The following is a 24,338-nucleotide window of genomic DNA, read 5'->3' on the forward strand; positions in this document are numbered from 1 at the left end:
GAATTACAACACTGTTAAGGAGGAATTGAAATATGTTTATTTTCATCCCAGATGTACAGTTGAAAATTATAAGAAGAAAATATTTATGTTTGTGTTTCAGAAGAGATACACTCTGGTACTTCCATAATTATCAAGCTCTTCCCAAAGAACTCTAAGGGGAAATTATGATTCTCATTCATATTGCCGAGATTTTATCCCAGTTTTTGTTTACATCTGTTAATATGCAGCTAGCGGTATTTAGCATTCATGTTGCAGATTAGGAATGTAGAATTTCAGGGCTGGGTCATTGCCTTCACTTTTTTCAGAGTTTAAGATTTACCTTGTACTGGTAGATCAGTGTGACCTTACCTTAACAAGTTCCTGAAACCCCTTCCACAATAGATGTGTTTCCATTCTTTACAATTATTTAAAAAAAAACAAAACAGTTACTGTTTATTAGCTACATATAATGTTCAGGCCTTCTTTAAAGAACTTCAAATCTGCTAGCACACTTTCTCCTCAAAATAGCTCTAGAAAGTATTATTATCCTTGTTAGAGTTTTGTAGGGATTGAGCCACTGACAGTAAGGTTTGGGTCATATAGCTCATAAGTGATTAATCCATGATCAAAATCAGACAGTTTGGCTTGAGGCCAGGGTCTTAACTAGCACATTTAAAAGCCTACTTAGATTATTTACTGAATTGTCTATTTAAACTATGTGTGAAATTGGCTATTTGCTTTGCTAGATGATAAACATCTCTGTTTTATGGTATACTAATTTAGATCCCTCAATAACAAGCAACAGAAGTGTACCCTATTAACAGAAGAAAATAGTGAATTTATTGAATGGGTAGATAATACCTCAAAGAATTTAAGTGTGATTTGAAGAACATTATGTCAGAAATGGCAATAACTAGGGCATCAGTAGGATCTAATTAACAAGTATTAGTGGAGAATTTCTTTAGAGTATACAGAACCATCTATTTCCTGTTCTGTGTTGTTGTTCAACATTCAAATTTCAGTGAGAACTCACATGACTGACCTGTCTTGGGTTAAAAAGGAGCAGGAAGAAAGTTAATTGTACTAGCAAGATTGTGTCTGTGAGAAAAGTCTTATTTCCAAAGCAGTTTTGTGATGCTATTTCCAGAAAGATGAATAATGGATGTTGGGAAGGCAAAAGTACGTAGGATTCAACTCATAAAGCAAATGCTTCACCACAGAATATGAAGAACCATTTGATGATAGTTGTATGCTATACATAAGAAATCATCACCTAACGTTATTCACTTGTTAGGCTAACCAGAGTGTGTTTCCCTTATTAATTATTTCTTTTAATATACACAATTTAAAGTTGTATTTTTAATATTTTTGTATCTCCTACAATCTCCATTTTATAACCAGTAAACTATAATAGTAAAAATGAAAACCATTAAAAATGTCTTCATTTACTGTTTATTTAACATTTTCACGGTGCCTAGGTAGCTCAGTCAGTTAAGCTCCTGACTGGGTTTTGGCTCAGATAGTAATCTTGTGGTCATGGGACTGAGACGTGTATTGGGCTCTGCTCTAAGCTCAGAGTCTGCTTTATATTCCCTCTCTCTCTCTCCTGCTTGTGCTCTTTTTTTCAAATAAATAAATTAAATATATTTTAAAAACAAAAATAGCAATATTTTCATTAGTCATATAACTCATGTTAGACGCTGTAGTGAGATAATTTCTAAAAAGACACAGAAGACATTGTATTCTATTAAGAGCTTTTAAAAATATTTTTAATAATTTGTAATGGTTTTCAGTATGAGATTCATGACTTGAAATTATAAAACAAAACAATTGATAGTTTGAGACAAATTGATTTCCATGCAAGTGAAAAATATTTACTAATTATTTTAAAGTTACATCAATTCACTGTACTCAAAAATAATGAGATTATGGGAATTTGAAATTTATACAAAACTCCCATGAGTAGCACATATTATGGCAATTTCAATTATTTTATGCATTGTAATTATGTAATTTTTCATTCCATACAGGAAATTTTTGAGTCTGAAAGTGAGTGCTATTAATAATTACTCTTGGGTCACAGATCCTTTAGTGGCCTTAAAGAAGGTCAGATTTTTATAAGTCACAGGAAGAGATTTAAGATAGAGGACTGTGGAAGGCTAAATATCTGAAATTAAAGAGAACATTGGCATAGTCCCAAAATAGAGAACATTATTAAGGCTAAAGATAGTGATAGTAATAAAATTAGTGTTGGAGAATAGAAAGAACCTAATGTATGAAGCTAGTATGTGAATCTGGAAGACTTAGATAGTTCTTCTGTCTCATTATCCATTTAGGAACTGTCATCGTTGTTAATATTCTTCATTACGTTCTGTGTGTATCAGTCCACTAAGTAAAATCTCATCACCCTTTTGCATTGGACAGCTTTATGTTTTTGATGCATATGATTTATAGCAATTTAATATCTGTGTTGTCTATTAATGTTATATAATAGTCAGGAATCAGTGAGAAGCTAACTGGACCAAAATGTATCCTTGGTAGCAAGGTTTTGAGACACCTTGATGAAAAAGTTTTAGAGTGTCCATACCTAAGTGTTAAGCAAAGATACTATTTACATATATGTTCTTCCCAATACCTCTTCTCACAGCTTGCAATGGCTAAGGCTAGTTAGTTGTTAAGTCAGTATGAGAAAGGAAAACGCTGAAAGGTATTTCATGAAAGGAGACAGTGTCAACTCGAATTCATTAAAAAAAAAAAAAAAGTTTTCCTTAGAATTGAGTCCCTGAGATTAGTAAAGTTTCCTAGGAATCCAGTAGTCAGAATAAAGGAGTAACAGGGGCTGCAGAGCAAAAGAAGCATGAGCTACAATAAAAATAATACTTTGGCATATATTTGAAAATTTAAATTTAAGATAAATCATAAAGAATCTTGTTCCACATTCAAAGAATTTTTTAAAATATCAGGAGACACCTGTCCATCTCTTGGAGCTTCAGTAGAATATTGACAGGATGAAAATCATACTTAAAGAATATTATTTTGGTAGCAGTATAATGGGCAAAATAAATGGGGAAGCAGGGAGTTGAAGCCAGAATGAAGAATTAGAGGGTCATTCATAGATCGAGTAATTTTAAACTATTGTTTCTGAGTATGCAAAATGTTCAAATATTGGCATTTTCATATGATTAAACCTAATAGCATTTTTAGATATAATGTAATAGGGTAATAAAGTGATGTTTTTGAGACAATAGAATAATAGAGATAGAAGTAAAAAAAAATTGCCAATTTGAGGACTCTTGTTTCAGTAAAGTAACAGCATGACTCTAACTGCTTTTTGGAGCTTCCTAGGTATAAATAGAACATCTTTGAAAATAGTTTTGTTTACTGAGTACTAAGATAAGCCAAATATACTCCTAGTATCTTACATAGATGAGTTCATGGAATTATTATAATAACCTTAAGAGATAGGTATTATTGTCATACTCATTCAAAAAGTTAGGAAACAGGTGCACTGAGAATATTTCCAACTTATCCAAGGTAACACAGCTAGTAAGAATAAGACGCAGGACCAGCATTTGAATCCCAGGTGAATCTATAGTTCATACTTTGAATAGCTAAAATACACTGTTTGGACTAAGTTTACAAAACATCTTTTCCACATACAGCACTAATTGCAAGTCTATTTACAAGTAAAAAACAATAATTAAAAATAGGACTTACATTCAATAAAATTGAAAAGTAGATGAAATCTGATTTTTATTTCTAGAAATTATTCTCAGCAAATATTATTTAAGATCACTAAATCTTATTAAAGTCTGTACCATATTCTTTCTCATTTCAGGCTCTACCACTGTGATCAAACACATAAATTAATTAAAGCTATATTTTTATTGTTCGTAATGGCTTCCTTTGTTTCTTTATGGTGAATATTTGCTTTATAACTTGGCTTTGTTGGCCTAAACCTAAAGAAGTAATCAATTTATAAACTTGAGAAAACATATCCACATATCACATTGGAACAAAATTCTCATATCTTACAATAAAGATGACTGATATGTCCTTTTAAATTCTACCCCCTAATATTGAACTTTCTTGATTGTAAAACAAGTCTTTGTAAGTACATAATAATAAAATTTGAGGGATAACAGAAGGAAAGAAAAAAAAATAGAGAAAAACATAAACAAAATTTTCAGTTATAGAATTTAGCCATTCTAATGTCTTATGAAACAAATTAATAAAAATCAGATATAATTTATATGTGAAGCAAATTTATAGCTAGAAAATTCATAAACGTTTTTTAACTTGAAAACAAATTTCAAAAGTTAATCTTTAATCAGATATAGAAACAACAGGGTCTGTAAGAATATCAAGAAAAAAATTTATCCTAGTAAAAACAATATTACCACTTATTTTTGAATGATTAAATTCATGTCTCTAAAGCTCCAGTTTATACCGATAATGTAAACATTTGAGGTACCCTCACACACACACACACATGAAATGACCTGCTAAACATCCTAACACCATGTTACTCTGTTCTTTTTCTCTGTGTCCTGTGTTCATCTGCCTCTTATTTTTCTCTTTAGTTATGGAATTTTCTTCTGTTCATTTAATTGTGCATCCGTATACTGCTTCTTATGAATTTGTGCATTTTCTTAATTTAGCTTTTAGTTTTTTCCAATGTACCATGCCTCTGTAACTTGCTTCAAATTATAGAAATTTGTCTCATAGTGGTTATATGTTTCATGTCCTTAGCTGAAGAAATAATATTTTGCAAGTCTCAGTGTTAGGGGGGAAAGAAAAGGAAATGAGATAATTTTCATTTACTTAGCTCCAAGCAATGATTAAATTAGATAAACTGAGAAGAAAGTCCCTATAACTTTATTAATTAATATCTTTCTTTAAACTGTGTAATGTATAATGTAATCATATATCTATAATAGAAAATTTAGTATTTCTTTACTGCTTTAGAATTTGTAAGACTGGGTGCTTGAGTGGGTCAGTTGGTTAAGTTTCTGCTTTAGGTCTTCTCAGGTCCTGGGATCCTGGGTCCTGGGATGGAGTCCAGCATGGGACTCCCTGCTGGGTGGGGAGCCTTCTTCTCTCTCTGCCTCTGCCCCTTCTCCCTGCTCATGTGCACTCTCTCTTTCTTCCTCACTTACTTCTCACTTGCTTTCAAATAAATAAATAAATAATCTTAAAAAAAAAAAAAAAGAATTTGTAAGGCTTTCACATACAATTTTTCCTAACAGAGAAATGTGGACCACTCCTCTCTACCCAAAAAATCCTATCAATAAATATAATTGTCCATCTGTTGATTGTTTCCCATTTAAAGGCTTAAGATGTGTTTTTCTATATGAAAGGAATATCTAGTTAATGAAAGCATTCAAAGGAAAAAGGGAAATGATTCTAAGGTGTATTTTCTGGGTATTTTTGTTTGTTTTACTTCTAGAGCAGATTCCATAGTAACTGAGAACTCAAGAGTCATCTAAATAGATCATCCTAAATTAAAGTATATAGCCTTTAAATACTGAAAAAGAGAAACCCTTGTAATTTTTTGAAGTGACAAGTGGAACATCATTGCCAGCAATAGGTTTCCTGTAAGGGCAAAGCCCTTCTGTTTTATAACTGCTAAATTGCAACAGAGGCTCTTATAATATAAAACTCAAATAGGAAAGTATTTGAGACAATGAACTGTAGTTTTAGTAGGGAACTTAAGAGTGAATTGGATGTATTTTAAACACTTATAAACAATGAAAAGGGAGAATTATAGATGTAGTGCAATTTGCTGTGCAAAGTTTAAACAATGTGACTAAATTATATGCAAAATGAGCATATTTTGAAAGGAAATAACAAATGCTGTTCTGAATGGGAGTACCCTGCTCATATTTTGGGAAAAATCTCTATAGTTTTTTTAATAAGTAGATCCTTTAGCACCTGCTAAGTTTAACATTGCCATATTATTTTACTATAGATAGAAAAAATTTAAAAAGCAAAGCTAATATTCAACATCTTGTTTTTTGAATATTTTCCATACTAATTTTAATTAAAATGTTTGTAATTACTACTATTGTGAACTATAGTTTAAAAATTACTTCTAAGTTTAGATCATACATTACCCATAAGAATGTGTGTTTTATATTATTATGAATCTTGTGAATAAATAGGAATGTATTTTAGTCAAAATTCCAAATCTTGTATAATAAAGAATATTAAAATATCATGATCAAATTTATTTTCTAAAGCCAAGTTTCCATATTTCTTGGAATAATATTATGATGTTTTCAAGTGATAATTATATAGTTGCCTTAAAAGAAAAATGTTTTATTTTGTTTTTTAATTACCTTAAAAAGACTTTTACTATTCTCAAGTTTAGCTGGCTGAACAAAATAAGTTATTTAGTTGTGGATTAACCAGTAGAAAATTTGAAGTTTTAAACCACCTCTTTCTTGTGTTGTTTTTCCTATTAATAAAACTTAGAAAGTTGAAGCATATTTTGTCTGGTGATAGATGTAGGAATGGAGGGAGGAAGGGTATCATAAGAGGCAGAGATAATATTGTTGCCATTTGCGATTACATGCAAAGGGAAAAACAAATATTATTTTTATAATTTTTGTCAAACCATGCCTGGTTCTTTTTGTTCAGATAAAACCTAAAAATATCAGCCCTATGATTTTACTGAAATAAAGTTGCTTTGGAGTGCATCTTCAGGACATAGCCACTTTTTTCTTCTATGTCATGTGTTTTAGGAAATAATAATAGCTAGTATTTATTGAATGGTTACTATGTCTCAGGTATTTTCTTAAGCTTTTCATATAGTTGAAAGAATTTAAACCACATGAGAACCATATTCAATGGAAATGATTTATTTCCCCAATTTTCTCATGAGGGTAGTAAATACCTTTCTCTTGATCACACTGATTGCATGGCAGAATGAAGTTAAGAATTAATGTCAGGAATTTCAAAACCAAATGGTTAATGAACACCTACACCAAGATATCTTGAAGCATTAAGGTGAATATTTCTATTGTCAATGCTCTTTTGTAACTGCTCTTTTCTATATGAATATAAATTTATTTTAAAATGTGGATTTCTCTGAGAAGCTGCAAATATTTTTTTAGTATTCTATTTTGAAGCCAGTAATTTAATCATGATATCACATTTTGAAACATTATTATTATTTCTGGCACATTTAAAAATTATTTTCTATTTTATTCATTACTTTACTTACCAAATAATGCCAGACCACATTGTCCTTGTACAAATTTAAACATTGAAAATAAGATTAATGTCCTCCTTGAACAGGTTCCCAAACTCAAATAACCAGTTTTACATTTTTTATTTCAATTTTTTTCTTTCTTCTAATTCTCAAATTTTTATAGGCTCCATGAAAATATATATTAGTGTTTGTTCATATGTATGTTTATATATGGTGGTATACTTTAAATGTGTCTAGAATTTAATTGTCCTATTTGTTGTTTTGCAACATTAATAAATCATTTCTCTCTCTTATATTCTGGTATAGTTTTTCATTGCTATGTCGTATTCAGTTGTATACAGTTTACTTTTTCAATCCCCAACTGCTCTTTTCTTTTTTATTTCCTCTGTCACAAACAACACTGCAGTGTTTTCTTATGCATCCATGCTTAAGCTTGGTGCACTCATGTAAGTTAAATGCTAAGAAGTGGCATTGCTGTCTTACAGGATTTTATATGGTTGAAGATAAGTTATACCCACATGTTACTGTGATAATTTTTATTCACATTAGATATTAATAATAAATGTTTTCCAAATTTTGAGTGTGATACTAATTACAGTTTGAAGGATATAAATTTTTCTTTGCTTTGTATATGTTTGCATTTTTTAATTAAATGACATGGGCTTTTTTTTTTTCCTGTCTGATTTTATTTATTTGTTGCCTTTAGAAAATCACATTTTTTACGAATTCAGACTCAGAGGTAGAAACTCTCAGAGAGGAAAGCCTCTGGCTCTTGGCATTCTGTCCCTGGTGTTTTTCTTTGGCCTCTATCATTCTCCTGGCCAAAAGTTTAGCATACTCTGCAGCTTCTTCCTTATTTTTCTTAGTACACTGTTTTTGCAGAGCAGCATACCATCATTTTTGTTGGTGGACAAGTGGAGTAACAAGATGCTGAATCTTGGACTTTGTTTCTAGCTTTCTTACTTTTTTGTTTAGGGGCTTCCTCACAACATACTGTCAGACATCATCTTCTTTAGAGAGACTGAAAAATTTGTGGATTCTGCTAGCTCTTTGGGACCACAAGCTATGAGCCACAGTAGTATCGATGAGTCCAGGAATGTCCTTCTCCCCTTTTTTTACAGTGACCAAGTTGAGAACACTGAGAATAGCATCTCCATTGAAACCCTGAGAAGATATGTGCTTTCTTTCTCCAGTTCTTCGTGGTCTGTAGCAGGCATGCCCCTTACTCAGCAGGAGATGAACGTGGTCATGGGTCAAGACACTCTGCTTGATGGGGAAGACTTGTTTTTTATTGCCACCAATGATTTGGACCACATAACCTTCCATTCTTCACCTACAGCCTCAGCAGCAACTTCTGTGGCCATAGCTTCTAATTTTGTGTTCATAATCCACTTCAGTGAGTTTCTGGCAGCCAGTAGATAGGAAAGCTCCATCCTAAAGCCCCCCTATTGCATCTGAGGTGCCATGAAAAAGAGACATGCGTGGGCTTCTTTTTTAATATATTTTGAAACCAATATGCATTTCTAAAAACCACTCATTCATATATTTTGCTTAACTTCCTTTGGGAATTTTGTTTCCTTTTTTGTTTTTGCAGAAATATTTGATACATTCGGTATAGAACTTTTATATATTTGTTGGACATACTTTCTTCTAGGTTTTCAGTTATATTTATTCTATTTGTATAATATCTTTTGAAGTATAGAAGTATTGATTATTTGATTTGTTGGTTTTCTTTAGTCAAATTGATCATTTTTTTATGTTTTTATGAGAGCAGAGGTAAATAACATCTCTCATGTTTACAAATTCCTACTATTATTACTAGACCCCAGAACAAATTAAACACACAAAAAGTATTCTCATGAATAAAATAATGTATACATTATCCTATCTTTTTATAGTTTACATTTTTTCAAACATTTGTTTTTTAATTAATTTGATTTTATTTTTGCAAACAGTGTGAAATAAGATCATTTTCCCCAATTAGATATGTAGTCTTCTCATGTAATTTTATGAATAAAAAATCATTTCCCTACAGATTTTTTTTTTTTAATAATTTTATTTTTTATAAACATATATATATATATATATTTTTTTTTTTCCCCCCAGGGGTACAGGTCTGTGAATCTCCACGTTTACAAACTTCACAGCACTCACCATAGCACATACCCTACCCAATGTCCATAACCCCCCCTGAACCCCCCTCTGCCCAGCAACCCTCAGTTTGTTTTGTGAGATTAAGAGTCACTTATGGTTTGTCTCCCTCCCAATCCCAACTTGTTTCATTTACTCTTCTCCTACCACATTAACCCCCCATGTTGCATCTCCTCTCCCTCATATCAGGGAGATCATATGATAGTTGTCTTTCTCCGATTGACTTATTTCGCTAAGCATGATACCCTCTAGTTCCATCCATGTTGTCGCAAATGGCAGGATTTCATTTCTTTTGATGGCTGCATAGTATTCCATTGTATATATATACCACATCTTCTTTATCCATTCGTCTGTTGATGGACATCTAGGTTCTTTCCATAGTTTGGCTATTGTAGACATTGCTGCTATAAACATTCGGGTGCACGTGCCCCTTCGGATCACTACGTTTGTATCTTTAGGGTAAATACCCAGCAGTGCAATTGCTGGGTCATAGGGTAGTTCTATTTTCAACATTTTGAGGAACCTCCATGCTGTTTTCTAGAGTGGTTGCACCAGCTTGCATTCCCACCAACAGTGTAGGAGGGTTCCCCTTTCTCCGCATCCTCGCCAGCATCTGTCATTTCCTGACTTGTTCATTTTAGCCATTCTGACTGGTGTGAGCTGGTATCTCATGGTGGTTTTGATTTGTTTTCCCTGATGCTGAGTGATATGGAGCACTTTTTCATGTGTCTGTTGGCTATGTGGATGTCTTCTTTGCAGAAATGTCTGTTCATGTCCTCTGCCCATTTCTTGATTGGATTATTTGTTCTTTGGGTACTGAGTTTGATAAGCTCTTTATATATAGATTTAGGATACTAACCCTTTATCTGATATGTCGTTTGCAAATGTCTTCTCCCATTCTGTCAGTTGTCTTTTGGTTTTGTTAACTGTTTCCTTTGCTGTGCAAAAGCTTTTGATCTTGATGAAGTCCCAATAGTTCATTTTTGCCCTTGCTTCCCTTGCCTTTGGCGATGTCCTAGAAAGAGGTTACTGTGGCTGAGGTCTAAGAGATTGCCACCTGTGTTCCCCTCAAGGATTTGGATGGATTTCTTTCTCACATTGAGGTCATTCATCCATTTTGAGTCTGTTTTCATGTGTGGTGAAAGGAAGTGGTCCAGTTTCATTTTTCTGCATGTCATTGTCCAATTTTCCCAACACCATTTGTTGAAGAGGCTATCTTTTTTCCACTGGACATTCTTTTCCTGCTTTGTCGAAGATTAGTTGACCATGGAGTTGAGGGTCTATTTCTGGGCTCTCTATTCTGTTCCATTGATCTATGTGTCTGTATTTGTGACAGTACCATGCTGTCTTGATGATGACAGCTTTGTAATAGAGCTTGAAGTCTGAAATTGTGATGCCACAGCTTTGGCTTTTCTTTCAATATTCCTCTGACTATTCGCGGTCTTTTCTGGTTCCATATACATTTTAGGATTATTTGTTCCATTTCTTTGAAAAAAATGGGTGGGATTTTGATAGGGATTGCATTAAATGTGTAGATTGCTTTAGATAGCATAAACATTTTCACAATATTTGTTCTTCCAATCCATGAGCATGGAACATTTTTCCATTTCTTTGTGTCTTCCTCAATTTCTTTCATGAGTACTTTATACTTTTCCGAATATAGACTCTTTGCCTCTTTGGTTAGGTTTATCCCTAGGTATCCTATGGTTTTGGGTGCAATTATAAATGAGATGGACTCCTTAATTTCTCTTTCTTCTGTCTTTTCTTTGGAGTAAAGAAATGCAGCTGATTTTTGTGCATTTATTTTATATCCTGACACTTTACTGAATCCCTGTACAAGTTCTAGTTTTGGAGTGGAGTCTTTTGGGTTTTCCACATATAGTTTCATATCATCTGCAAAGAGTGATAGTTTGACTTTTTCTTTGCTGATTTGGATGCCTTTAATTTCTTTTTGTTGTCTGATTGCTGAGGCTAAGACTTCTAGTACTATGTTGAATAGCAGTAGTGATAATGACATCCCTGCCATGTTCTTGACCTTAGCAGAAAAGCTCTCAGTTTTTCTCCACTGAGAATGATATTTGCGGTGGGTATTTCATAGATGACTTTGATGATATTGAGGTATGTACCCTCTATCCCTACACTTTGAAGAGTTTTGATCAGGAAAGGGTGCTGTACTTTGTCAAATGCTTTTTCAGCATCTATTGAGAGTATCATATGGTTCTTGTTCTTTCTTTTATTAAAGTATTGTATCACATTGATTGATTTGTGGATGTTGAACCAACCTTGCAGCACTGGAATAAATCCCACTTGGTCATGATGAATAATCCTTTTAATGTACTGTTGGATCCTATTGACTTGTATTTTGGTGAGAATTTTCGCATCTGTGTTCATCAAGGATATTGGTCGGTAATTCTCTTTTTTGATGGGATCCTTGTCTGGTTTTGGGATCAAGGGGATGCTGGCCTCATAAAATGAGTTTGGAAGTCTTCCTTCCATTTCTATTTTTTGGAACAGTTTCAGGAGAATAGGAATCAATTCTTCTTTAAATGTTTGGTAGAATTCCCCCTTGGAAGCCGTCTGGCCCTAGGCTCTTGTTTGTTTGGAGATTTTTGATGACTGTTTCAAGCTCCTTACTGGTTATGTGTCTGTTCAGGTTTTCTCTGTCTTCCTGGTTCAGTTGTGGTAGTTTATATGTCTTTAGGAATGCATCCATTTCTTCCAGACTGTCAAATTTCCTGGCGTAAAGTTGTTCATAATATGTTCTTATAATTATTTGTATTACTTTGGTGTTGGTTGTGATCTCTCCTCTTTCATTCATGATTTTATTAATTTGGGTCTTTTCTCTTTTCTTTTTGAGAAGTCTGGCCAGGAGTTTATCAATCTTATTAATTCTTTCAAAGAACCATCTCCTAGTTTCAATGATTTGTTCTATTGTTTTTTTGATTTCTGTTTCATTGATTTCTGCTCTGATCTTTATGATTTCTCTTCTCCTGCTGGGTTTAGGCTTTCTTAGCTGTTCTTTCTCCAGCTCCTTTAGGTGTAGGTTTAGGTTGTGTATTTGAGACCTTTCTTATTTCTTGAGAAAGGCTTGTATCACTATATATTTTCCTTTCAGGACTGCTTTTGCTGCGTCCCACAGATTTTGAACCATTGTGTTTTCCTTATCATTTGTTTCCATGAATTTTTTCAATTCTTCTTTAATTTCCTGGTTGACCCATTCATTCTTTAGAAGGATGCTCTGTAGTGTCCTTGTATATGGGTTCTTTCCTAATTTCTTCTTGTGATTGAGTTCTAGCTTCAGATCATTGTGCTCTGAAAATATGCAGAAAATGATCCCAATCTTTTGATACCATTTGAGACCTGGTTTGTGATCCAGGATGTGATCTATTCTGGAGAACGTTCCATAAAGCCAGTGGTCTTAAACTTTTGAAAGGCATGGGCTTTCAAAAGTGAATAAGTCACTTAGTAATTTGCGTTTCTTTACTTTCAGTATCTTTCTCTTAAACTAGCACTTCCTATATTGATTACTGCTTTAATACAACAGACCCTTCATTTGTCAGGAATTCAAAGCACTCCGAAGAAAGAATATTGGAATATCTAAATTCCAATTAAATGCACTACTGCACTCTATTCCTATATTTGAGAAACTGGGAACAAGTACCATGGGCTGTGACCTAAAAGATGCTTTGATTGATAAAGCATGGCCTTTCCCCTATTTTTGAACATATAACTGGAATGGAAAGATACTGTAATTGTAATCAATTTGTGCTTGAGAAAAAATATATATACTTAGAGGTAAATGTTATTTAAACAGATTTTTTTCAGGGAGGGAATTTGTATATTTAGAATTTTTCCAGTTTGATGAAGATAATGCAGCAATCTATTTTTGTTTTAAGCCATGTATTTAAAGTCTTTCATAAAAATTCTATTTCTATCAATGGAAAATGAGGTAACTGAACCCAGTTTGCTTCTTTTATTACTGGAGACTTCAAATGAATTACCACAGTGACAGCAATGCCAAATAACTGATGCAAAGTGAGAATCATTGGATGAGACTTAGTGAGTGAGCTGCCCAAGAATTAATATCAAAAAGAGAGAAACTGTTGAAGAATATTTTATTTAATGATAAATTATTAATTTGAAATATAATTGGCAATTTAAAGTCCAATTAGTTTTGAACATCAATGCCTAATATTTAAATTAAGAAGAAACATAAATTTAAAAAATAGAATACTTCTAATATTTTTTATATGTTACTCTAGCAAATTGCTGCAGAATAGCTTTAGAAAATTGTTTTGAATTAACTTTGTAAATAAATTATTTTTGTTACCTCACTTGAAAAATTCTAAGGGGCACAAATCTTAAATAGTCACATACAATTTGATATGAGCACCTCAAAAAACCATGTAGCTCATGTTTCATGCTAAGAGATGAAATTTGTCCCATTAAAGCTTCTGGACTAATAATTAGCACAGAATTAGACTGTTTGCTCTGCCTAATCAGTCAACCCCTTACCTTCCTTCTCCATTGATTCCTTGGCTAACTTGTCTTATAGTTATGAAAATATCCATACCCAAGAATAAGGAATCTGAAAATAGGTAGTGTTTCCAGTCTTACATTTAGCAATAAAAAAGATTTCAATGACTTCTTCCCCGGTAATGTATCTGAGTGAAATGTCTGTGTGGGTGTGTTTGTTTAACTTTTTACCTTATTCTTTCAACAATCCCAAATAATAATTTGTTTGAAGAAAAGAACTATGCTGGAGGTTCCTTTACATTACAGTGTAAAAACCCAATATATTATAATATTTTACAATTCAGTATAGTCATAGCAAGCTATCAATATTTAGTTGAACTCCACACATTTATTTACCACCAACAACATGCTAGATGACTTTTTTTTTTTTTTTAAGATTTTGTTTATTTGACAGAGAGTGAGCACAAGCAAGGGGAGCCACAAGCAGAGGAAGAAGCATCTCCCTGCTGAGCAGGGAGTCCAATGTGGGGCTCGATCCCAGGACCCTAGGATCATGACCTGAGCCAAAGGCAGATGCCTAACCACTGAACCATCCAGGTCCCCCAGTGATGGATGATGGGTTTCTAAACTGTTTATTGGTGACTGGCTGAATTGACAAGTTGTTAATGCACTTGTTCCCTCACTTCTATAGCCACCACAGCACTCCTACTCTTATCTATTTATATACAGGGAGTTTAAAAAAAAATTTGTGACTAAGTCTTTACAATAAGAAATTTAGAAATTATTTTCATGCTATTGTAAAATGGTTTTATAAAATTTTCCTATTATGGAAAGAGCTTATAGGAGCATTGTGGATAGCAAAGAGTAAAAGAAATGTTGACTACAACAACCAAATATATTTAGATACAGCTGTATAATAATTTTGGTTAAATAATTTTAAGATTCTCAGAGTTCTGTTATGTTTTATGAACTATGATTTAAAGTTTTCATATTTACAATGAGTGACTTTCAAAGTTTCATCCATGAGCTCCTTTTTTGTAGATACATTCAAATATTGTGATGGCTGAGTATATGCAAACCATTGTTTCTCTGTGTAAAGAAAGAGTGTTTACTTATAAATGTCTCCATTGAAAATTAATGTGATTATATTTGAGTATAATCACACTGTAAATTAATAAAATAATGTAAGAATGTGAAAAACTACTTGCATTTTCCAGAATGGAATTCCCAAGTGCTTCTTTAGAAATATTTTGGATTAAAAACAAGAATTTGGCTAACCAAATGTGATTAGATACAGACATTTTCAAAATTTACAGCAGTCACTTCCATTGGAACTATAAATCTTAAAAATGACCAATGCCAATACCTCTTTAACTATAGATTTTTCAGGGAAAATTTTTTATTTTTACATTTTTTTATAGGAATTATATTTTGTCCGTAAAATGAGGAGCATGGCTCTTATTTTACATTATTCTGAATAAAATTATTTGAAGAATTAAAAATTATTTTTTTAAGTTTTTATTTAAATTCCAGTTACTTAACATATAGTATAACATATAAGTGTTTCTCTCTTTTTTTTTTTTTTTTAGATTTTTTTTAATTTTTTTTTTTTTTTAATTTTTGACAGAGAGAGAGATCACAAGTAGGCAGAGAGGCAGGCAGAGAGGGGGAAGCAGTCTCCCCGCTGAGCAGAGAGCCAGATTTGGGGCTTCATCCCAGGACCTTGAGATCATGATCTGGGTCAAAGGCAAAGGCTTAACCCACTGAACCACCCAGGTGCCCCATGTAACATATAAGTGTCTCTTATAGCATCCTATATTGATGGGAAATAAGTCATTCTTGAAAGTCCTAATAGTTTACTATTGTGAAAACTTTGTTGTGATAAAACCCTAGGTTTGATCCCAACTTTGACATGAATTAATGCACTTGTGATATCCTTGGGTCACATAAATCCACTGAGCCTGGTTTTTTTTGGTAAGATAAAAAGTGTTTTATTTTTATTTCACTTGATTTTTGTGAGAATCAAATAATGCCAATACAAATGATTTTTTTCCCTTACTTAAAACTAAAATTCAGCTTGATCGATATAAATATCCCTAGTATGTCCTATTATTTCAGCTAGGAATTCAGGGATTTGCACCACACACACACACACACACACACACTCACACATACTTCTTTGAATTATGATTACTTTCAAACATTGATAGCAGGGTCCATTCTAATTACAAGCATCAAACAGAGAGATTATTGGAAACTAGTAGTTTCCAATATGATTCTCCTCAAAAAAGAACAATGACCTTTTTTCTTATGTACTAATATTAAAGATTCCCTGATATGTGTCTTCATACTTGGGAATGGGGTGAGGAGAGAGTAGGGGAAGGCTCATCTTATACTCAAATCTGCTTAACACATACTATTTTATATTTGATCCCCAAATTATTTTACTTTTGTGTTTATTTTTTATACTTACACCCAGTCTTCTATTAATGACTGTTTCTAGTTCTATAACTGTTGAGTCCAAAGAGCGCTTCCACTATATGCATATCTACACAATGTGAACACAACCCTTATACCTCCATGGGAGAGGCCCTGGCATTGAACCTGGTCCTTCATCTCATAACCTAGCTCCACCTTAATTACTCCCAATAATTCATTGTTATTTTTCCTATACTTGTCTTTGCAAGATTATCCCAAGTATCAGAGACATTTTAATAATTTAAAACTTAAAGAGAGAAATAATTCAAAATTCTTCCTTTTAGGAGTCTGTTTTTATAAGATGCAAATCTATCAGCACCTCCCCTACAACTTTGAGCTCTATCAGCCAAATGGTGAAGGGATGGGGCAATATTTACAACGCAAAAATGCCCCTGCTCCATGTATTTTTGAAGAGAATTTAAATAAATTGTCAGCTACCTATTTCTTTTTCCTCTCTGGAGTTATTTAGAACTTTTAAACAACAGAAATATGGAAGCCTTTGTTTATAACCTGCTTTTTTCCCTCAAAAGGCATATAAATAAATTAGAAAAAAATCAGTAAGGTTAAAAAATAGATTAGATGTATGGTGCATTAAAGAAAAATAAGAAAAACCAGAGGTAGTGATAGTATGCAAATACAACAGTCATAAAACATTCTACACATTTGCTAAAATGAACCACAAATTTGATTGTAAAATTCCTGACTTCCAAAGCTAAGATCCACATAGAGATTTAGAATGTCCCTATGGGCTAACAACAAACAGTTCCTCAAGAGAAGCACAGCTCTCCTGATACTAAGACAGAAATAAATGTCTCCTGTGGGCCCCATAATGGAAGAATCTTAGAAGAGGTAGAGATATTAGTGTGCAGCCGGTCCAAGAGCCTATTCAGTTCCTGGACTCATTGTGCTCTGGTCTTTCTAAAACATATCTCTATTTGAATGCATTCATTGACAGAAAGTTCAGCACTAATAAGGTATTTCATTATTTAGCAGACAATTTCTAGTTTTTAAAAATGTATTTCTTTTGTTTAGTCTCCTCCTATGTATAATCCTTTCATCATAATTTTAATTCTCTGGAGCAAAGTAGAACAAGAGTACTCTATATTCTGGTTTTAAATAATTTAGGAATAACTGCCACTGCTCCCTTACTCATGCATACATTCATTAAAAATATGTATTGTGTTTCTAAAATTTACTGTATGAAAAGTTTGGTGGATATAATTGTGAACATTGAAAAACAAGGCTTTTACTTCAACTAGGTTCAGAAAAGAAAAAGAAAATATTTTTTTTACAAAATCTCTTCCTTGGGCTGAATATCACAGGTCTACCTTTTCAGAAGCACTCTTCATCCCTCACTACCATGCTCTGTGCCTTGGCAGCTGACTTGATTGGAACATATAAATGGATCCCTTGCCTTAGGGATTCTGGGTGGTGGGGGTTCATACAGTGATGGACAATAAGAAGAGAGGATTGAGGTCAATTATCGATTCCTTCAGTCAGCTCTCTGTGAGAACACCATCAGCTGGCTTCATCCATCAACCAAAGGTCATAGCTTCTGCAAGGCAGCTTTGTTTCCAGTATTTCATAACCTGTCTGTTTGCCTAGAATCCCCCACTCTTCCTAGTTCAATGGTACTCAACTTCCCTGGTGGTTTTCCTGTACTTTGAGAAGCTTTCTAAAAGATCTGTAATTCTCCTAAAATTACTTATTTATTTTATTTGTTTTGTCCTAGGACAGAGACCAATTACAATACCAGCAATAATGCCTGGCACGTAGTAAAGACATATAGTAGGTGCTGAATAAAGAGTTTAGGGGGAAAAAAAAAAAACCTGAAACCTGAGAGTACAGATTTCATTATATTCTAAGTCTTTCCCTCCTCCTTCTCTTCCCCCTTCTTCTCCTCCTTTTCCTCCTTCTCCTTGTCTTCCTTTTCCTCCTCCCTTTGCTCTCTTTCTCTCTACACACACATAACCACACACGTATATGCATTACACTGAGAAACTTTGTGATGCTTAGAATGCCAATATTTGTGATTTATAAATTAATAGGTGGTTATTTATGTGCTTACTCATTGAACAAATGTCCTCTTTATTGATATTAATACATTATAAAGAAAGCTTGAAAAGTTTAAAATTAAAGTAACAGAACTAGTTCATGTAGTCATAAATATAATCATCTTTAAATCCTGGTTTCAATTTTTCTGGGAATACTTCAATTTGTCAAGGTTAGGCTTAAAGTGTGATGTCTAAATTCTGTAATATATATGTACTAAAAACACAGTAATGGTTCTTTCATTGTCTTCAGGTAGGTGCATTTTGTAATTAATTATCTGAAACACTTATTTTTATTAACTTTCATAAAGATAGCCATTCATGAAAATAGGAAAAATTACTGGTGAAGATTCTTCAGTTTTTCTCCCCAAATATTCAAGTTACATTTTAGTTGCCTAATCTTAACAGGTAAAGTGATTGTAATAAATAATCAGCAAATCAATTTCTTGATATAAGTCCTTTCTTAATAGAATATTTATATTTGATGAAAACATGTTCATTCAGTGAATGAAATCATATTATAAAACACATCTAATGGAAATACTTCTATTTCCTGTAATTGTAGATACCTGATATGTCATGATGTATACTATATGTTTGGTATATACACTGAGTTTGGAACATATTAAGTGTTGGATGATTGTCATGCATTATGGAGGTTATTAAAAACATGAACTATTCCTTGAAATAAGTGGAGACTTACTAGTATACTATATTTTTGCCTACCATCTTATTAATTTGGAAATGCATGACACATGGACAACAACACATGTATACTTTTGAGTAAGTAGTAAGAGTGCAAAACAAAACAAAATTATACTCAGAAATTGATAATTTTATTGAAGAGGAAAATAAGAGACAATACCAGTGTTGTTTTCTGTAAGAAAGTCGGAGGTACATCAGGAATTATGGATGTAAACTTATGAAAAAATTGGAAAATTTTAGCAAATTCAAAACATTTAATTGTGGCTACCCTCTATTTTCCCATAGAAAATTTTGTTACCATCTAGTTCACAGCAGAAACAAATGACTGGACAAGCAACAGCTTCCTCAGCCTCCTCTGCAGTTTCTCAAGATGGTTTAATCACAAATATGGAGGAGGGCATAACAGTATTCTTATAAAATAAAGCAGGCTACAACTTTGGAGAATGGCAAACGGAATCTTGGGAGATAAGACCATAGCCTAGTCGTGTCTCAAGTCTTAATCAAATATGTTCAAAGGCCACAACTTTTTGCACTTTATATGATTTTTTTTTCCAAGCATATATGATAACCCACTTGCATTCTTGCTTGCTTAATCCACTTGGGTAGGGGTTTTCTAATATTTGTAATTAGAAGCATTATAGTTTATATTTGTGGTGACTTTATTATAAACTTTAACAAAATAAAAATTAACACATTTTTTAATGGTTAGGGTTACATGATCACTTTTGAGCCCCTGAGGTTAATTCTACTCAAACATTATAGCTTCTATAAAAGGAGAATGACTTGTGTTAAGGATAACTGGGGTCTGTATAACTTTAATAGCCAAATCCATATTGATGGTAAGTCATATGTCTTGATAAATACTGCTTTCTTAAATGCCAGGCATTTACTAGTATGGCTGGAATCTGACCACACAAAAGTGTGGATTAGAACCAGGCATAGATTCTGTCCCTTTGCATTTGGAATTTGTCTTGGTGCTTTAGTCATTTCCCTATCACTCAGATTAAATAACTTCATATTATCTTCAAATTTAACTTGTCTTGGAGTGTGGGGACAAAGTAATATAATTTACGTCTCTTAAGAAATGAAAGCATGATTTTTAGGTAGAGAATTTTTAATATAAGTTGCTTATGAGAGACTTGGCATGTCAGGATTTACTTAAATCTAATCTGCTAAAATTCTCACCTCCATGTCTCAACTGGCACCGACTTCACATTTCATGATACTTTCCTTCATCTGGAAGAGCCCAATGTGGCCTAGCTCCATCTACCAGTTGAAAAAGTGTGTTAGGTACTAACAGTAATGAGTACTTAACGTTATTTAGTTAATTCTTGAAAACCATCCATGCTCTAAAACTACCCACATAAATCAATATGTAATATGTGATCCAAGAACTGTGTGGGAAAAGGAGTTATTTTGGGAGCAGAAAAGCCTTTCCCCAGTATCTTGAAATCATACTAATTTGAAAAAAATCTATTATGATAGCTCATGAGCTCAACCCTGTTACACAGGAAACTGCTTTTGAAGTGGGTGAAATATATTTTCTAACTTTGGGTAGAACTAAAAATTTAAGAATCTGAAGAAAGCTATTTTATGAACAGCTATTTTATGACACAGATTTGACTCTGGATGAGAAGTGAATGAATGTAGAGGAGATAAGTTCACTCATGAAGAGTAATTTCTGGAGGTATTTGGATAGAGTTGAGCTCCATTTTTCAGTGGAGTGACCACTTCACTAAAAGATTAAGCCAGAGAGGATATACTGACTCTTTTTTTATGAAGTAAGATGGTATGTTGAGATTAATACCATCCTATAGCATTCTTCTTATAAAGATAACTATATAATTTAACTTATTAAAATACTAAATAAATTAGAAAGTCACAATCATAGAAGACATTTATTCCCAGTTTTAATAAAATATTTACTTATGCTTTTCTCTTTCACTTTGGGGTCTTACTATGAGAGAGTAGAGCAAGTCTATTTGATAGACACCCTCAAAACTTCCTTCTTAAAAGCAATCTTGTTATGGAGGGTTTTAAAAGTGACACCACCTAGGGGTGCCTGGGTGGCTCAGTGGATTAAGCCTTTGCCTTTGGCCCAGGTCATGATCTCAGGGTCCTGGAATCGAATCCTGCATCAGGCTCTCTGCTCAGCAGGGAGCCTGCCTCTCCCTCTCTCACTACTGCCTCTCTGCCTACTTGTGATATCTCTCTCTCTGTCAAAAAAAAAAAAAAAAAAAAATCTTAAAAAAAATAAGTGACACTGCCTATTCATAGAAAATTACTTAATTTCCTTCCCAACTATAATTTACTCTCAAGCATAGGAGCCCTGATTTTTTTTTCCCCTGTATGTTAGTAAATAAATTAAAAGATTTTTTTTCTTTCATTTTCTCATTTTTCCCTTTGGGACACCAGGTTTTTTATGATAATATTTGGAAAGAAAAAATTGAGGCCTTTTGTAGAAAATATATTAATTCTTACAAATAGAAAAATAGTAGCATAAACTACAAACAGCTGATAGAGTCTTTAGGATGGCTGAACAAACCTATTTAAAGTTGTGTTTTAAGGAATGCTTCCCAGAACCATGTCACAGAGTTTTGTCACAAAGATATTGCTCTCTCTTCTATGATCAGAAAGCCCCTAGATGATATTCCCACCACGTGCCATAGTATGAAGCTAAGATATATAAGGTGGCCAGTTCCTGGTTAAAAACTAGGTGTGGTTTTTCTGGCCTGACCATAGGCAATTACAAAGGCTTCACCTGAGAGTCCTGTGAAAAAGCTGAGTGGTTCACACCAGGCTTGGTGCACAGCCCCAACCCCAAGCTCTATAAAACTGTTAAGAGTCTTTTGTCTGGGGTCCCTTCACAGATAAACAACCCATGAATGCTCTGATCCATCTGACCCTTGACCTGTGCAGTATTCCACAGGGCAAAATGGAAAAGAGGGACCAGCACTTTCTCTAGCTTTAGACTCTTGCTTATATTATCTTAGTAAGTGATAAAGAGACTTAATTCTCATTTTTGGCTTGTGGATCTAATTGGTTCCTCTGACACCTGATAGCTCAGCTTGCTCTTTCCCAGCTCAGCTGAGCTCCTGACAATATGGAAATCACCAAAAAAGGAACCTGTTAGTGCAGAACTGTGTAATACTAGTTACGTTCTGTTATCAGCACAATGACTGACTCAAATCTAGCCTCTCAGCACTCATGAAACAGATACCTGAACACTGAGACATCCACTAATGCTGACGCTGAAACCCCTAAAACCTGAACACCGCTGGTGAATTGAAAAAAAGCCACAGCAGACGTCTGGCCTCTGCATCACGTTCACTTTCCAGATCTTGTGACTACATCTGATTGGCTAAGCCTCCAACGCACCAGACTCCTAACTCCAAAATAGTCTTGGAAATGTAGTTTCTACATTAAATTGCAGGGTAAAACATTAGGAAGAGAATGGAATAGATATAACAAAACCTATCCAGCACAGTCAAATTGTTGCAGATAACATCCTCACAAAAACATTTTTCACATTTAATCTTCAAAATAATATTGCTTGACTGAATAAAACGATTTCCAAAGTAATGAAATTACACTCAATGTTTCAACCCTGAGTGAAGATTATTCCTCACTTAATTCAATCAAAATCCTATCTACACATATAACGTACTATAGATAATTTACGCTGTAGAACATACTAATGGAATGAGGTGATAGCTCTTGCCATGAAAGTCTTTCAACTTTCACTTCATTTTTGAGAATAGTCTGATTCAACTTAAAAATCCAAGTTGAAAAAAAAATAGTTGTTTCTTTAAAAATGTTCTACTCTATTCTGGTCCATGTTCCTTGGGGGTGAATTCAATCATAATTTTTATCATTTCCTTTTATGTGATATATCTTCCTTATTGTGCTCATAGTTATTTTGAAATGTTTTCTTTATATTTTCTTTATATCTGTGACATGTTCAAAAGTGGTTTTCTATAGATTTATCATACTGTTTTCTATAGATTTATCATACTTTTTTCTATAGATTTATCATACCTGATATCATAAAATATCAGGCTGTTTTTTCACTACAGTTCTTGGACCTGAGGATTGAATTTACAAAAACTTCATGCACTGCTCCCCTAAACCCCCCCACCAAAAAACAAAACACATTAACCAAAAACAATATTTCTTTTCTTTCCTTTTAGGAGTATAATTACACTTAGGTTTACTATAACTCCACATTGAGGCTCTGCTTATTTTTATACAAAATTTTTTTTTCTTTGTGGGATTCCATTGATACACCTATTTTCAGGTTGGGTAATATATACATACCTGTCTTCAAAGTCAAGGATCTTTTTATTGTTACAAAGTATATAGTAATTTTTTATTTCAGTCTCTATAGATATTTTTTCAGTTTGCATATTTACATTTGAATCTTGTAGACTTTACATATCTCTGCTGAAATTCTCTAACTTTTCATTCATTGTATCCATCTTCATTTGAATCATGCAAAAATACTTTTAACAATCATTTTAGAGTATTTTAATTTAATTGCTAATTCCAATATAAATACTGTTATTTTTTCTACTTCTGTTGATTGTTTTCCTCTTTTTATCATGGGTCATATTTCCCACTTTATGGAAATCATATATTTTTAATCTTTTATATTTTCATGATGTATAGGTAAGAATTCTGGATTCTCTTATCTTTGTTGAAAATGTTAGGCTTATTCAGACAGGTTGCTAAATTTCTTTTTTTTTTTTTTTAAGATTTTATTTATTTATTTGACAGACAGAGATCACAAGTAGGCAGAAAGACAGGCAGAGAGAGAGAGGGAAGCAGGCTCCCTGCCGAGCAGAGAGCCTGATGTGGGGCTTGATCCCAGGACCCTGGGTTCGTGACCTGAGCCAAAGGCAGAGGCCTTAAACCACTGAGCCACCCAGGCACCCCTAGGTTGCTAAATTTCTGGTACATCAACTTAAAGCTGCGAGGTCTTTCTTTTGGGCATTATCCAACAGTGTAACCATTTTGATTTTGCCTTTAGGGCTAGGATGCATCTCCTTCTGAGATGTGCTTCTCTTAAGGTTAGATTGTCTGGAGTTTCAATAATAAGTCGAAGGTGTTCATCAATCTCCTCTAAATTGGCAGTAATTGAAATTCAGACTCTCTTTCTCAAACTTTCCGCAGCTATTAAATGTATACATATCACTTTTAACCTGCAAGGTGTCAATTTCTGCTATATTCCGTAAAGTCTCACTTTGTAAATGTATGATTTGAAAACCAACAAATTTGAATTA

General features: G+C 33.3%; 1 pseudogene; it reads right to left on the reverse strand.

Moving 5' to 3' along the window:
- Positions 1-7,897: 7,897 nt before the first annotated feature.
- The window catches only part of LOC116871521, a 74,095-nt pseudogene continuing 57,654 nt past the window's right edge, over positions 7,898-24,338 (reverse strand).

The sequence above is a fragment of the Lontra canadensis genome, unplaced genomic scaffold, assembly GCF_010015895.1.
Source record: "Lontra canadensis isolate GAN:19392208 unplaced genomic scaffold, GSC_riverotter_1.0 scaffold26, whole genome shotgun sequence".
NCBI lineage: Eukaryota > Metazoa > Chordata > Mammalia > Carnivora > Mustelidae > Lontra > Lontra canadensis.